Source organism: Hemicordylus capensis, chromosome 1, assembly GCF_027244095.1.
Source record: "Hemicordylus capensis ecotype Gifberg chromosome 1, rHemCap1.1.pri, whole genome shotgun sequence".
NCBI lineage: Eukaryota > Metazoa > Chordata > Lepidosauria > Squamata > Cordylidae > Hemicordylus > Hemicordylus capensis.
In genome coordinates, this window is record NC_069657.1 from 375557752 (window position 1) to 375569563 (window position 11812).

The window sequence follows — 11812 nt, forward strand, 5'->3', positions numbered from 1 at the left end:
GTGCAGTTATTTAATTTCCCAGAACTCCCAACACCTGCAGTGCTCTTGTCATTGCATCCTAGATATTGTAAATAAGAATGGATAAAGGGAAAGAGGGAGGGAATGATGAGAGATATAGACCTCGCTGCTGCCTGCCTGCCTGCCTTCTTCCCAATGCCATGTAAGGTTGGGAGAAGAGAAGCAGAAAAAGAAGGGAGGGTTGACTGGTGGTGGTGGTGTGTGTGGGGGGGTAACTCCAAAATGATGCAACATGAGCCCAGGCCCAAATTTCAAAATGTCTGAGCTATGTTCATATTGGAATAGGGCATTTTGAAGTGGGCGAGTTTGCATCCTGAACTCCCCTCCCCCTGCACACTTAGCCCCCCTCACTAGTCTGAAGGAAAACAGCCCAGAGACAGGTTCACTACCTAAGCCTTAGCCTCTGCTTCCCAGATCTCTGCAGCCTGCACTTGCACTTCCATTTATCCTGTTGACTTTCTGAATATACTACTGCTCTGTGAGTGAGTGTTTATAGTCAGTTAGCCATAGTGACTCGCTCGGGTGCTATAACAGTTAATGCAGATCCCAGAATTATGCATGGAAAGCTGAGTCATATTTCTAAAGTACATGAATTATGCACTATGCAGTACTGAATTTCCTTTGCTGTTTTGTAGAGAGAAACCCTAAATTCATGTAATCAAATAAATGAACGTGTCCAAAATGCCATATAATCCCATCCCTAATATGAGACGGGATTATCCACCCAAAAGCCTGCACAAAATTGGTTCAGGTTTGTGGGTGGATGATATGACTATTTATCATATAATCTTGATAAAACGTTGAATCACAGTCACACAACAAATTCAGAATAGCTCTCGGATCTTCAAATTAGAAGTTCTCTGGGTTCCCAGAGGGTGGTCATACAGTTCTCTGCCTGACTTCTCCATTGCTGCCTCTCCAAAACTCTTGCCTATTTCTCTGTCTTACACAGAAGCTGCTTTTTCTTTGCAGTGATCATACAAACCCCGGGATTTTGGTGTTGTGGGGTGGATGGGTCACTTTATACTCTCAGATCAACCCCATCCATCAGGTGGAATATGCTGTATGTACCATCTTACAAGATTCATATGACTTTCTCTTGGGTGATCTCTCAAACTTTAGCTCACTGTAAGAAACATCAATTGGCCTCTTGATCTATTAGCCTGGGACCTACCTAACAAAAGAATAGGCCAGCTAGCATTCATTAATGCAAACTTGTTACACCATAAAAAAGTAACAAGTGAAAAAAGTCAAAAGGATTAAATCATAAAGATATTTCAGGCCAGTGAATGAAAAAAAGATTTCCTGCAAGGTAGTGCAAAGTTCTTCCAGATCTGACAAAGTGGAAAATCCCAGTTCCATTGGAGAACCTCTGTTTTATCCATTTGTCTAGGCAAGATGCTTTGTGAGGACCGGAAATTTAGTAGTTCCAGGAGTGCAACTTGTCTGGCAGGCAAGGGAGACAAAAATGAAAGCAAACCAACATCAGGAATGATGGCTGTTCTTAAAGGCATGTCAGCACATTACAGATGCACAGTTAATCCTTCAGCGAGGGGTTAACCTGCTGCCCTGTTTCTAGCCATGAGAAATGTTTCAACTGCAAGTTTCCTCACTCATCATTCAGACTGACAACTTGCCCTAATGAGTTTGCATTAATAGTCCAGCCAGAACCTCTCTCTCTCTCTCTCTCTCTCTCTCTCTCTCTCACACACACACACACTTTACACACATGTACAAGAGGAGTTCAGAGCTTTCCTCTGTGAAAATACCTAAAAAGATGATATACCTTGGATATAATTAAAGATGAGATCTTTACAGAACTAGTTTACAGACTAATTGTGCAGTTATTTGGAGCCAGGCATTTGTCAGGATATACTTGCCCAGCAACTGAAGATAGCAAGGTGGGAGAAAACATAGGTAAAATGTTTCAGTGCAACTGCAGCATACGAACATAAGAACATAAGAGTCAGACAGATATACAGAGTCAGACTATTGTTCATCTAGCTAAGTACTGTCTGCACTGACCAACATCAGCTTTCCAGGGTTTTAGGGAGGAGTCTCCCCCAGCCCTACCTGGAGATGCCAGGGATTGAACCTTAGACCTTCTGTATGCAAAACAGATGCTCTCCCAGTGAGCTAAGAATACTATCTCACAGCAGGCAGTGCTCCCATATAGTCTCCCATACACATGCAAATCAAGGTGAACCCTACTTAGCAAAGGAGACAATTCATGCTCATTGTTGCAAGACCTGCTTAAACCCAGTATTTTGAGGTCTGTAGGGATTTCAGCAGTAGATCTGATAACCAGGGAGGGGCCAAATATGTTGTATGCTGTGTATATTTGGGTGGAGGTTGAATTTCACTTAAATTTAAAATAGCATGTCAAAACCATGGATATTCTGCAATGCAGCAACCCCACAGGTACATTTTGCTCACTCTTCCTTCCCACCCCACAACCAGCCTTCCTTCTTAAAAGCTGGACTGAGATATCCCAGCCCTTGGGAGATGTCCTTCCACTTGATAGATCCTTGCTATGATGATGATGATGAAATTAAATACCACCTACCAATTAATTCCAAGCGGTTTACACTTTAAAAAAAAAATCACATTTAAGATCTGGAAAGGGAAGTAGCATGGCTAAGCAACTCTGGTTTGTTCCCTTCATTTCCCGATACTCTGGATTTTTGGTTTAATCTCTCCGGGAGGGCCAAGAACAGCATATACATATACAACAGCATGCTATTTTCAGCCAGTACTGCCATTTCAGATTGCACTTGAGTGCTGCAGGGCGCAGGGAGAAAGAAGTTAAAGAGATATCAGTAAGCAATGAGACAACATGCTCAACAAGTTCCAAAGATTGCTCTTAGATGTATTCAAGATAACATTGCAGGCAGGCAGGCAGGCAGGCAGGAAATCCATGCATTTTAAGGTGATTTCTTGTGATTACCTTTTCAATATCTCACAATAACAATAGCAATGTTATCTTCACAGGCTGAACAGTCATTCGCCTTTTTATACTCAAAGGGATTTGTGCCTATGGCTTGCACATTGACCCTGTTATTGTTTATCATGATAGTTACTCAAGGTGTAGAGCAAATGAATTGGCTAGAAATGCAGGTGTTCTTGAGGACTATATTGGACTATATTGAACCAATAAATAAATATATTTTCTTTACAAAAGACAAATGGAACATTTTGGGAAGCGAGTTTGAAAAATATGGTTTCTGTTCCCCATTTTACAGTTTTTATGTAAACATATTTACATGAAATATGGTTTCATGTTAATATGGTACATGAAATATGGTTTCCTGTAAATATGGTACATGAAATACGGAAAAGCCAAGAGGCCCACACATATGGTATAACTGATGAAAAAGATTGCCTGGAATTGCTAGAGCTCCTAGCAAGAAAATAGATTTTTTTTAAAGTCTGCAAGGGTAGGTTTGCTATTTTTCTCCTTTTAATCTACACTGTACCATTAATCTTCCAATATATTGACAACCAAATGTTTTCTGACCTATGCCAAACAGTCAAATAAATTATTAACTCCTTTGATGGAAAAAAATTACCCAAATGAAAGCAGATGTTAATACAGGTGACCTGATGGAACACCAGTATTTCCCAGCTACCATAAATAAAAGTCAGAGCTGTCATGAGGACTGAACAAAGATACAGCCTTCCAGCATTCTAACAGACTTAACCCTTTCTATGCCATCCTGTAGTGACCACCTGAAATGCTCACCAAAAACTTATATGTTAGAAATGAGATGAGACAGATGATGGTACACTTCAGTGGACAGAACTGAAATGCTACAGTTGTTTTCATTTTGAATTGAATTGAATTTACACATATAAAGTGTAAAGCGGTCTCAGTTTGCAGAACTCTGTGCAGCCATTGTCTTGTTAATATTATATCATCATCAGGCCGGATTTTCTAAGAGCCACCTTGGAAGAATGGGGCTCCAATTGTGCTAATGTTCTGCAATGCAGCAACCCCACAGGTGCATTTTGCTCACTCTTCCCTCCCACCCCACAACCAGCCTTCCTTTTTAAAAGCCGGACTGAGATATCCCAGCCCTTGGGAGATGTCCCTCCACTTGATGGATGATGATGATGATGATGATGATGATGATTACATTTATATCCCGCTCTTCCTCCAAGGAGCCCCAAGCACTGTACTACATACTTGAGTTTCTCTTTCACAACAACCCTGTCAAGTAGGTTAGGCTGAGAGAGAAGTGACTGGCCCAGAGTCACCCAGCTAGTTTCATGGCTGAATGGGGATTTGAACTCGGGTCTCCCCAGTCCTAGTCCAATGCTCCAACCACTGGGTCCTTATTAGGATGATTATTATTAAATTAAATACCACCTACCAGTTAATTTCAAGCTGTTTACACTATTTTTAAAAAATCACATTTAAAAAACAAATAAATAATCAAAGAAACAGCAGAATACTACTTTTTAGTAACTCAGCTACCCAAGACACTGTGGGTGGGGGAGAATTCTTCCACTTGCCTTTAGAAAGACAAGAGGGAAGAGCTATAAGCCTTTCCCAAGGAAGGCCTTCCTAACTCCTGGGGCTACAACTGAAGAAGCCTTGCTTGTGAAGGCCAATCTAGCCTCTGCATATGATGGAAGTTTCAGCAGACCCTCACTTTTTTTTAATGAGGTGAGATGTTCCCTGAGATAATTAGGCTATTTACAGCTTTGCACTCAAAACCAGCATCTTGATTTAGGCCAGGAAATGAACTGGCAGCCAGCCATGCTAAGACTGTCATCTTAAGAGAGGTGATATATAAGAATCCTGGCTCGAGTTCTTTGAACCCGTTCGCCCAATGGTGGCTCTGCCCCTGCGGCTCAACCATGTTAACTGGCAAGTGGCAGCTTCTTCAAGGGCAGTCCCACAGAGAATGCATTATCTGGAAGTCACACTAAAGCATAAAATGCATAAAGTGGCCAGGTTTCAGTGATTACTCAGTGGTGAGAAGCACACTGCACATGCCCACAGCCACACTTCATATTGGTACTTTTTCATATTTTCCTTTGAAAGAGGTTCTAGAGCCCTGGAAAGCCCTAGTTGGAATCAAGTCATGAAAGCGACTTTCATGAAAGTGAATGGGGAGGGGGAGATGAAGGGGTAAATAAGGGGAAAGGTGCAGGAAGAAAAAGGGAATGAGTGAGAAGGAAATAATAGAGAATAAAATAGTGAGTGGGAAAGAGTGGAGGTTCAGATTAGTAGTGGTGGTGGAGGCGGCGGCAGTTTAGGTTCAGATCAAGAGAGGTTCATAATCATCACCATCACCATAATCATATAAGAAAGGTATATAAAAGAAGACAGGACTAAGGAAGGGAAAGGAAGAGGGGGCAGCCTTTCTCTGCTGCCAGTTCAACTCCACTCTGGAGCACAGGAAGAATGCAGAGAGTGCTAAGCCAAGCCACAGTGAGAAAATGATAGATCTGAAAGGAAGGGAAGGAGGAGGGAGCCAGCCAGGACTACATGAATGAGAAGAAGGAGCATTAAGAAGTACAGTACACACAGCAACACACAAAGGAGCAGGAGAAACATGCTTAATGCCCTCTTCTCAGTCATGGTATCAGTTGTCAGACCCAATTTTTTCATGGACCAGGATGACTGGATGCCTGAATTTTGGATCCAAGGCCATTATCCTCATAACCACCATATTAAATCAGCGACTGGTCCACTAGTATGGCATCCTGTCTATGCAAGTCGTATTCAGAGGCTAGAAGTGCCTTAAATGTTCACCTGTTTTGCTCTTGAAGCCAATCATAGTGCTCTCAGGGATTGCAAAATGATTCTCCAAGCCAGCCCATTCCTCCCCAGATAACATCAATGTTCACCTTTAAAAATACCTGCTCACCCCTCTTTTTCCTCTGATCCTGCACCAACGTTTCCCCTGAGTTGTCTTTCTGGGAATTGCCAAATTAGTGACCCCAACCAATTGTGAATCAGTTAGCAATTCCAATGCTGTTATGATGCTTTATAGCCAATCAGATCTGGCTACATGGCAATATTACTGTGGGTAAACAAAGAAAATTAAAAAAGAGGCCAGTGCTTTTTGGATTAGCATTGCTATCACTCTAAAAGGGCAAATACCTTTGCCTCCTTTTTGAGCAACCCTACAAAAATAACTGAAAATAGGGATGTCTACAATTTTCATGAAAATGACCTCTTCTTTTGGCTCAAGGCTAATAAGATCATATTGTATGTGTCTGCACATAATTCCAGCTGCCTTTTCAATTAAATCAAACAGAGTCAGCTCACGAACACTTTTTTAAAAACCCATGGTCATTTGATAATAATTGGGTTATTCCCAATTCCCAACAACTTTATTTTTTCCTACCATATCCTCGCTACTATCCTCATCCAACATAACATTTTCTTCTCTATGCTGAGTGACAGCTTGGTGAAGAAATTTAATATGACAACACTCAAGAAGCCTGTCTGCAGTTACCATCATTTGTTTTGCTAATGATAAAGTAGGCAATTAGGAAGAAATTATAAATATCTGCCCATCTTAAAGTCCAAAAGTGAAAGTCCAAAGCCTGGGGGACTACCATAAACAGAGGATGAGCCTGTACAATTCTGCTCAGAGCATTTTTAAAAGCCATGTTGAGTCATGTTTATCAAGCCATTAAGCTCTTAGCATGCACATGCATTCTACATACTTGCCAACATGCCCCTTTCCCCCCATTCCAGTGAATGAGGAAATAGAGACATGTTGGCAGGTATGCATTCTAGTGGCTGGGAGGAGCTAGACTGTGGAGATTGTAGATTCCTTGTCGGACGTTGGCACAGGAGCCTTCCCCTCCCCAAGGTAAGCAAGTTTTTGCTGTGATAGACTGACAAGTTTCCCCCTCTGGAAATGTTTCTCTTTCCTTTGTAGACTCAGAATTCCCTAACTGCCTTTGTCACTTTGAGTCTTTGCAGCAGAGACTCATATCAATATTAATATCTGTATACTCTTGCAAGCCATTGAGACAGAATGGGCTATAAGTTTAAATAAATAATTCTGTGTCAGACATCACAGCCATACTTAAGCTTTAGATAAAGAGCTACATCCAGAAAGACTCCTAGATGAGTTTGGAGCCATTTTCCTATGGCCACTGTTATCTGATGCTCAAGCTAGAATAACTTGTGGAGAGTGGAGGAGGAAGAAATGGAGGCTTAAATGGCTTTGTTTGCCTTCAGCATCCTTTCACTGAAAACACTATTAGGCATAGGAGGAGATGGAGACTAGCCTGGAGAAAGCTGTGATTCTGGATTCCCCCAAGTATATGAAGTTGGCTTGCTTAACAATGCAATGCAATGTGCCTTTAAAATTCTGCAGCCTGGGGATTCGGGCAGTGGGATAATTGGAATCAGCTAAAAAGAATACTTGGATTACTCCCTGGCCAAGTTATGGAAATCAAACACATCCTCTGATTTCTGAGGGATAAGTTTATGACTCAATTGTGCAAGGACTGTCTCTTGTATGTCTGGAAAATGACTAGCCCACAGCAAATCCTGCTGATGGGATGAAGAGTACAAACAATGAAGAATGACAGCATTAATAAGCAAGAGAGACTTACATGGGGAGCTGCACCCATGAACACAATGGCAAAGCCTGGGCATTTAAACTATACTGTATTTCCATAATCTCAGAGGCCACCAACAGGTTTTCACAGGATAGAACAACCCCCACATTCCTATGTACAGTAAGCACTATGATGAATAATTCCATGATAACCAACAGAGATTGTGGGCATATTTCATGGAAGTTAATCCCATAATTTTACAACTCCCCATGGAATTCTATGACTTCCTAAATGCTCTAGCCTGAAGCAATTGTAATGCAAAACATGAGCTAACAGATTTTTTGCATTAATTTTTAAATTGTCTAAGGGGGCGGGGGGTGGGTGGGGAGAGCCCAGTTTCTCCTAGAATGAATGCCAAGGCTAGAAAAATCCCCCTGAAGGAAAGACAAATACAATGTTGCAATTATCTGAAATAAGAGGAAAGTAATAGAATAGTACCATGGAATTCATTTGGTAAAATAAATGACGTCTCTTTGGGTTTACTTTAGTAGACAATAGAAAGATGCAGGGTGGGGGGAGACCACGCAAAGTGATGTGGACATCAAAACGCAGATGAGGGGAAAATCCACCCAGTGGGCACTGTTTAGCTTAATTATTAATTTGTCATATTCCATTTTGCAACAAATCCATGGGCTGACCACATAGAGACACAAAGGCTGTGAGCTAACCGTATACATGTGACATCCAGGATGAAATCCAGGAATTTTGAGTCTAAAAGGTACAGTATTCAACTGCTAAGGCACAAGAGAGATTTCTTTGATGGAATACTGCTTTTTTGTGTGGTTCATCTTTGAAACAATGCAATTGATTCTGCCCAAAATAATATGATCCGAAGATAGGGTTACTGCAGCAGAAAGTAAAGATAATGGAGATCTAGATCTTGCATTATTTAGAGAAGATCCTTAGCAAATGTACTTAACAGCTAGATCTTTATTTGGTGTTTATGTGGAAGTATTAAATTGTATGTTTAACAGGGAAAATAGCATCAGTCACAAAAAGAAAATACACTTGGGGAAAGGATGCAGAGGGAGTATCTACATCCTGGGACGTGGATGTTTTTATGTACTTGGATGTATAGCTTTCCCCATACATCCAAGCAAGCCTGATAAAGGACATGAAATAAATACTTAGACTGTTCTTTGCAAAACTGATTGTTGTAAAAGCATATCGGAAATGTAGACTGGGACTTTGAAGGTGGGGGGGGGGGAATGTGTGGATTCCAATCTGGGTGTAGTTGTAGTGATAATAGTTGAATTTGGAGACATTTCCACACAAAGAAGAGATCTAGGAACAGAAGGTAGGAATGTTTAGAGTCTAGAACAATGATTCAAGAACAGGAAGTAGCTAAATGAGCCATAACTGTGGGACCTAAACCCTATTCAGACGTTATGTTAAAAAAAGCTGTAAGAACAAAACAGCCCTGCTGGAGTGTTCTGGAAGTCCTGCCCAACATGCCTCTCACCCACTCCTGTCAGAGTTACCAAAGCATTTGTCCAAAGAGGAAAATGCCGTAACCATTATGGCTGGGGTACCCAATCCTGCCAATCACAGAAATGCCTACTGTGAGCTATCAAGTTCTTTCCTGGTGTCTGAAGAAAGTACTGATAATAGTTGGAAGAAAATAGTTTTATTCAGACTCACAAAAAGCCAGGCTGCGGAAGCCTAGTTTTTGACACTGGGTCATTTGCAAAACTTGGCCCGGAATAGCCTCATACACAAACTAATTATACAGTAAAGGTGAAGTTGTGCTGTCGAGTTGGTGCCGACCAAAAAGTGTCAATCCATGACATAGTCTTTGAAACTCTCTGGACATCTGCAATGCACACAGCGTGGATATCTGAGAGTCTCATTGGCAGCATCCCCATGCTCATGGCACATTGATGATTCAGGAACCACCGTATCATCTTGGGATGTGTTTGCATTCAGCTCTTCCCAGTCATTGCCCTGTAGCTGATAGCATTTGAAATGAGAGACATTTTATGTTTGCCCCCATTGGGCAGTGACCATAGTTCCTTTTACATTAATAATAAAATAAGGAAAAAGCAAATATAGTGGAGAAGACTTGTTTTGTGAGTGTTGGTTCTTCAAGAGAACATGGGAGTGGGCTGTACATGTAAGAACATGTAAGAGTGGGCTGTCTTGACATGACTGTGCAGTTCTACATTTTGTTTTATTTGCTGTCCTGAATGTTGGCATGGCCCTCCAGCACCGTGGGAACATGTGGCAGCTTAGTGTGCATAGGATGCCCAAAAAGAATAGTTGCAGGGTGAAATCCTGTGGTACTATGAGGAGTCACTCTGTAATTCCACAGAAATCTACAAAGCTCTTGTTTGATGTTCTCTCGCACTGCATTTGCAACACTTTCTTGGGAGTTGTTATGAATCTATCTCTCCATTGGCTTGAGGTGTGATTTTACAATGTTGAAAACCTAAATAGGCAGAAAATTGTGAAAAATATGTGCTATTGAAAGGAAGGCCAGTGTGTTAGGTATGCCATAAGCTGAGAAAATGTTGTCAAAGTGAGGTATGATAGTAACGGCTGAGGTGGAGGCAACCAACTGTCAGGATCTGCCCTGACTCCATTCTATCTATCTATCTAATATATCCCCTGCTAACTTGGCAAAGAGGCACCCTTTAACGTGGTGATTCTCTTTATTTAGCAGGGGGAGAGCAACTGGCCCTATCCACCCCCAGCACTGTATCTCCAGTTACTGTTGCTGGGGTCTATCTGATGTTTCTTTTTCGATTGTGAGCCCTTTGGGGACAGGGATCCATTTTATTTATTTTTTATTTCTCTGTGTAAACCGCCCTGAGCCATTTTTGGAAGGGCGGTATAGAAATTGAATTAATAATAATAATAATATTTTTATATTGCCCCAAACTGACATATCTGGGTGGGTTACAAAAGCAAACAAACAAAAAGTTAAAACAAATGACAACAAACTTTAAACAGTAGTTTAAAAAATAAATGATATAGTAAAAGTTAAAACATTACAACAACTCACATTCTGAAACAACATTTTAAAACAATGCTAAAACTGTTAAAACAATATTTAATTAATTCTGTGGAATCCTCAGAGGATCCCAACATGGCCCAAAGGGGATCTTTAGAGGAGGATTATTACATGGTCCCTGAAGAACCCCAGACCAGGGAAGACTCCAGCTTGGCACTGGAAGAACCCCAGCTTGAAGAGGACCCCAACAGCACCCCTGAGAAAGACCATAGCATAAACTCCATGGAGATCCAATCTCCAACAGAGCCCCACCTCAGACCAACCTGAGCCAAGATGTTGAGGATCTTCAGCAATCTACCTCCTGGAGTTTCTCACCATCTCTAGAACCCCAGGGGGATCGTGGTGAGTCCAATGGAGAGGAGCTAACCAACCCCCAGCAGTGCCTTCACTTCTGAGCCTGAGCCCTCCTGCAGGAGTAGCAGAGAAGTGCTTGTCTTCACATAGCAACATTGTCTAGGAAATATCCTCCTTAAGAGCAAGAGGTCTACTCAGGAGGAATCTCAGGACCAGCTCCATCTGTTGTACCTAACGAGCTAGAGACCAGAAATCAGCTGAAACCCTTTAAAAGCCTCCTGGAGGGGAGCAACAGTAGGAGAGTGGGTATGTCTTTAGTGTCTGCCTGTGGTGTCCAGTGGCATCTGGTGGGCCACTGTGTGAACCAGGATGCTGGACTAGATGGGTCTTGGGCCTGATCCAGCAGGGCTGTTCTTATGAGTTTCAAGATGGCTACTGGTACAACAGCTTTGCTTGCTGTATTCTCCAGCTCCTTAACTTCAGTCCCCTGAACCCTGTTCCCAGCCCCACTGTTGAATTACTCTCCAGTCTCTTTCTCTGTGAACAAATCTCAGCATCACCTTGTCCTCAATTGAGCCTGACCATCTACCAGCCCAGCAAGCCTGACTGCCTGTGTTTGCTCTAATCTGATAAGTATACACCCACATCTTGCTGACAGGACACCAACTCAACTACTGGAAAATGAGAATAATATTCAAACATGATGAGAAGATACTGCCCAGACTCCCAGAGGGCAGGGTACAAATGTCAATACTGACATCATGCCAGGAGTGTGAGGGCAAAATAATCAACTGAAGTGGCATCTGGCAAACTTGACTGGCAGAAGAGACAAGAGTGGATATAGTTTTCTGCTGCTTTGCCCATTGTTGGAAACTAGACTTCCCCCTAAGT

The 11812-nt window shown here is 41.9% G+C and overlaps 1 long non-coding RNA gene across 1 annotated transcript in view; it reads right to left on the minus strand.

Annotated features, from left to right (window-relative positions):
- LOC128340990 (uncharacterized) overlaps positions 1-11057 on the minus strand; it is a 70382-nt gene extending 59325 nt beyond the window's left edge. The window contains exon 1 of the long non-coding RNA XR_008314130.1: positions 10891-11057. This is a non-coding gene — a long non-coding RNA (uncharacterized LOC128340990). The remainder of the gene's footprint in view (positions 1-10890) is intronic.
- Between the last annotated feature and the right edge of the window lie 755 nt (positions 11058-11812).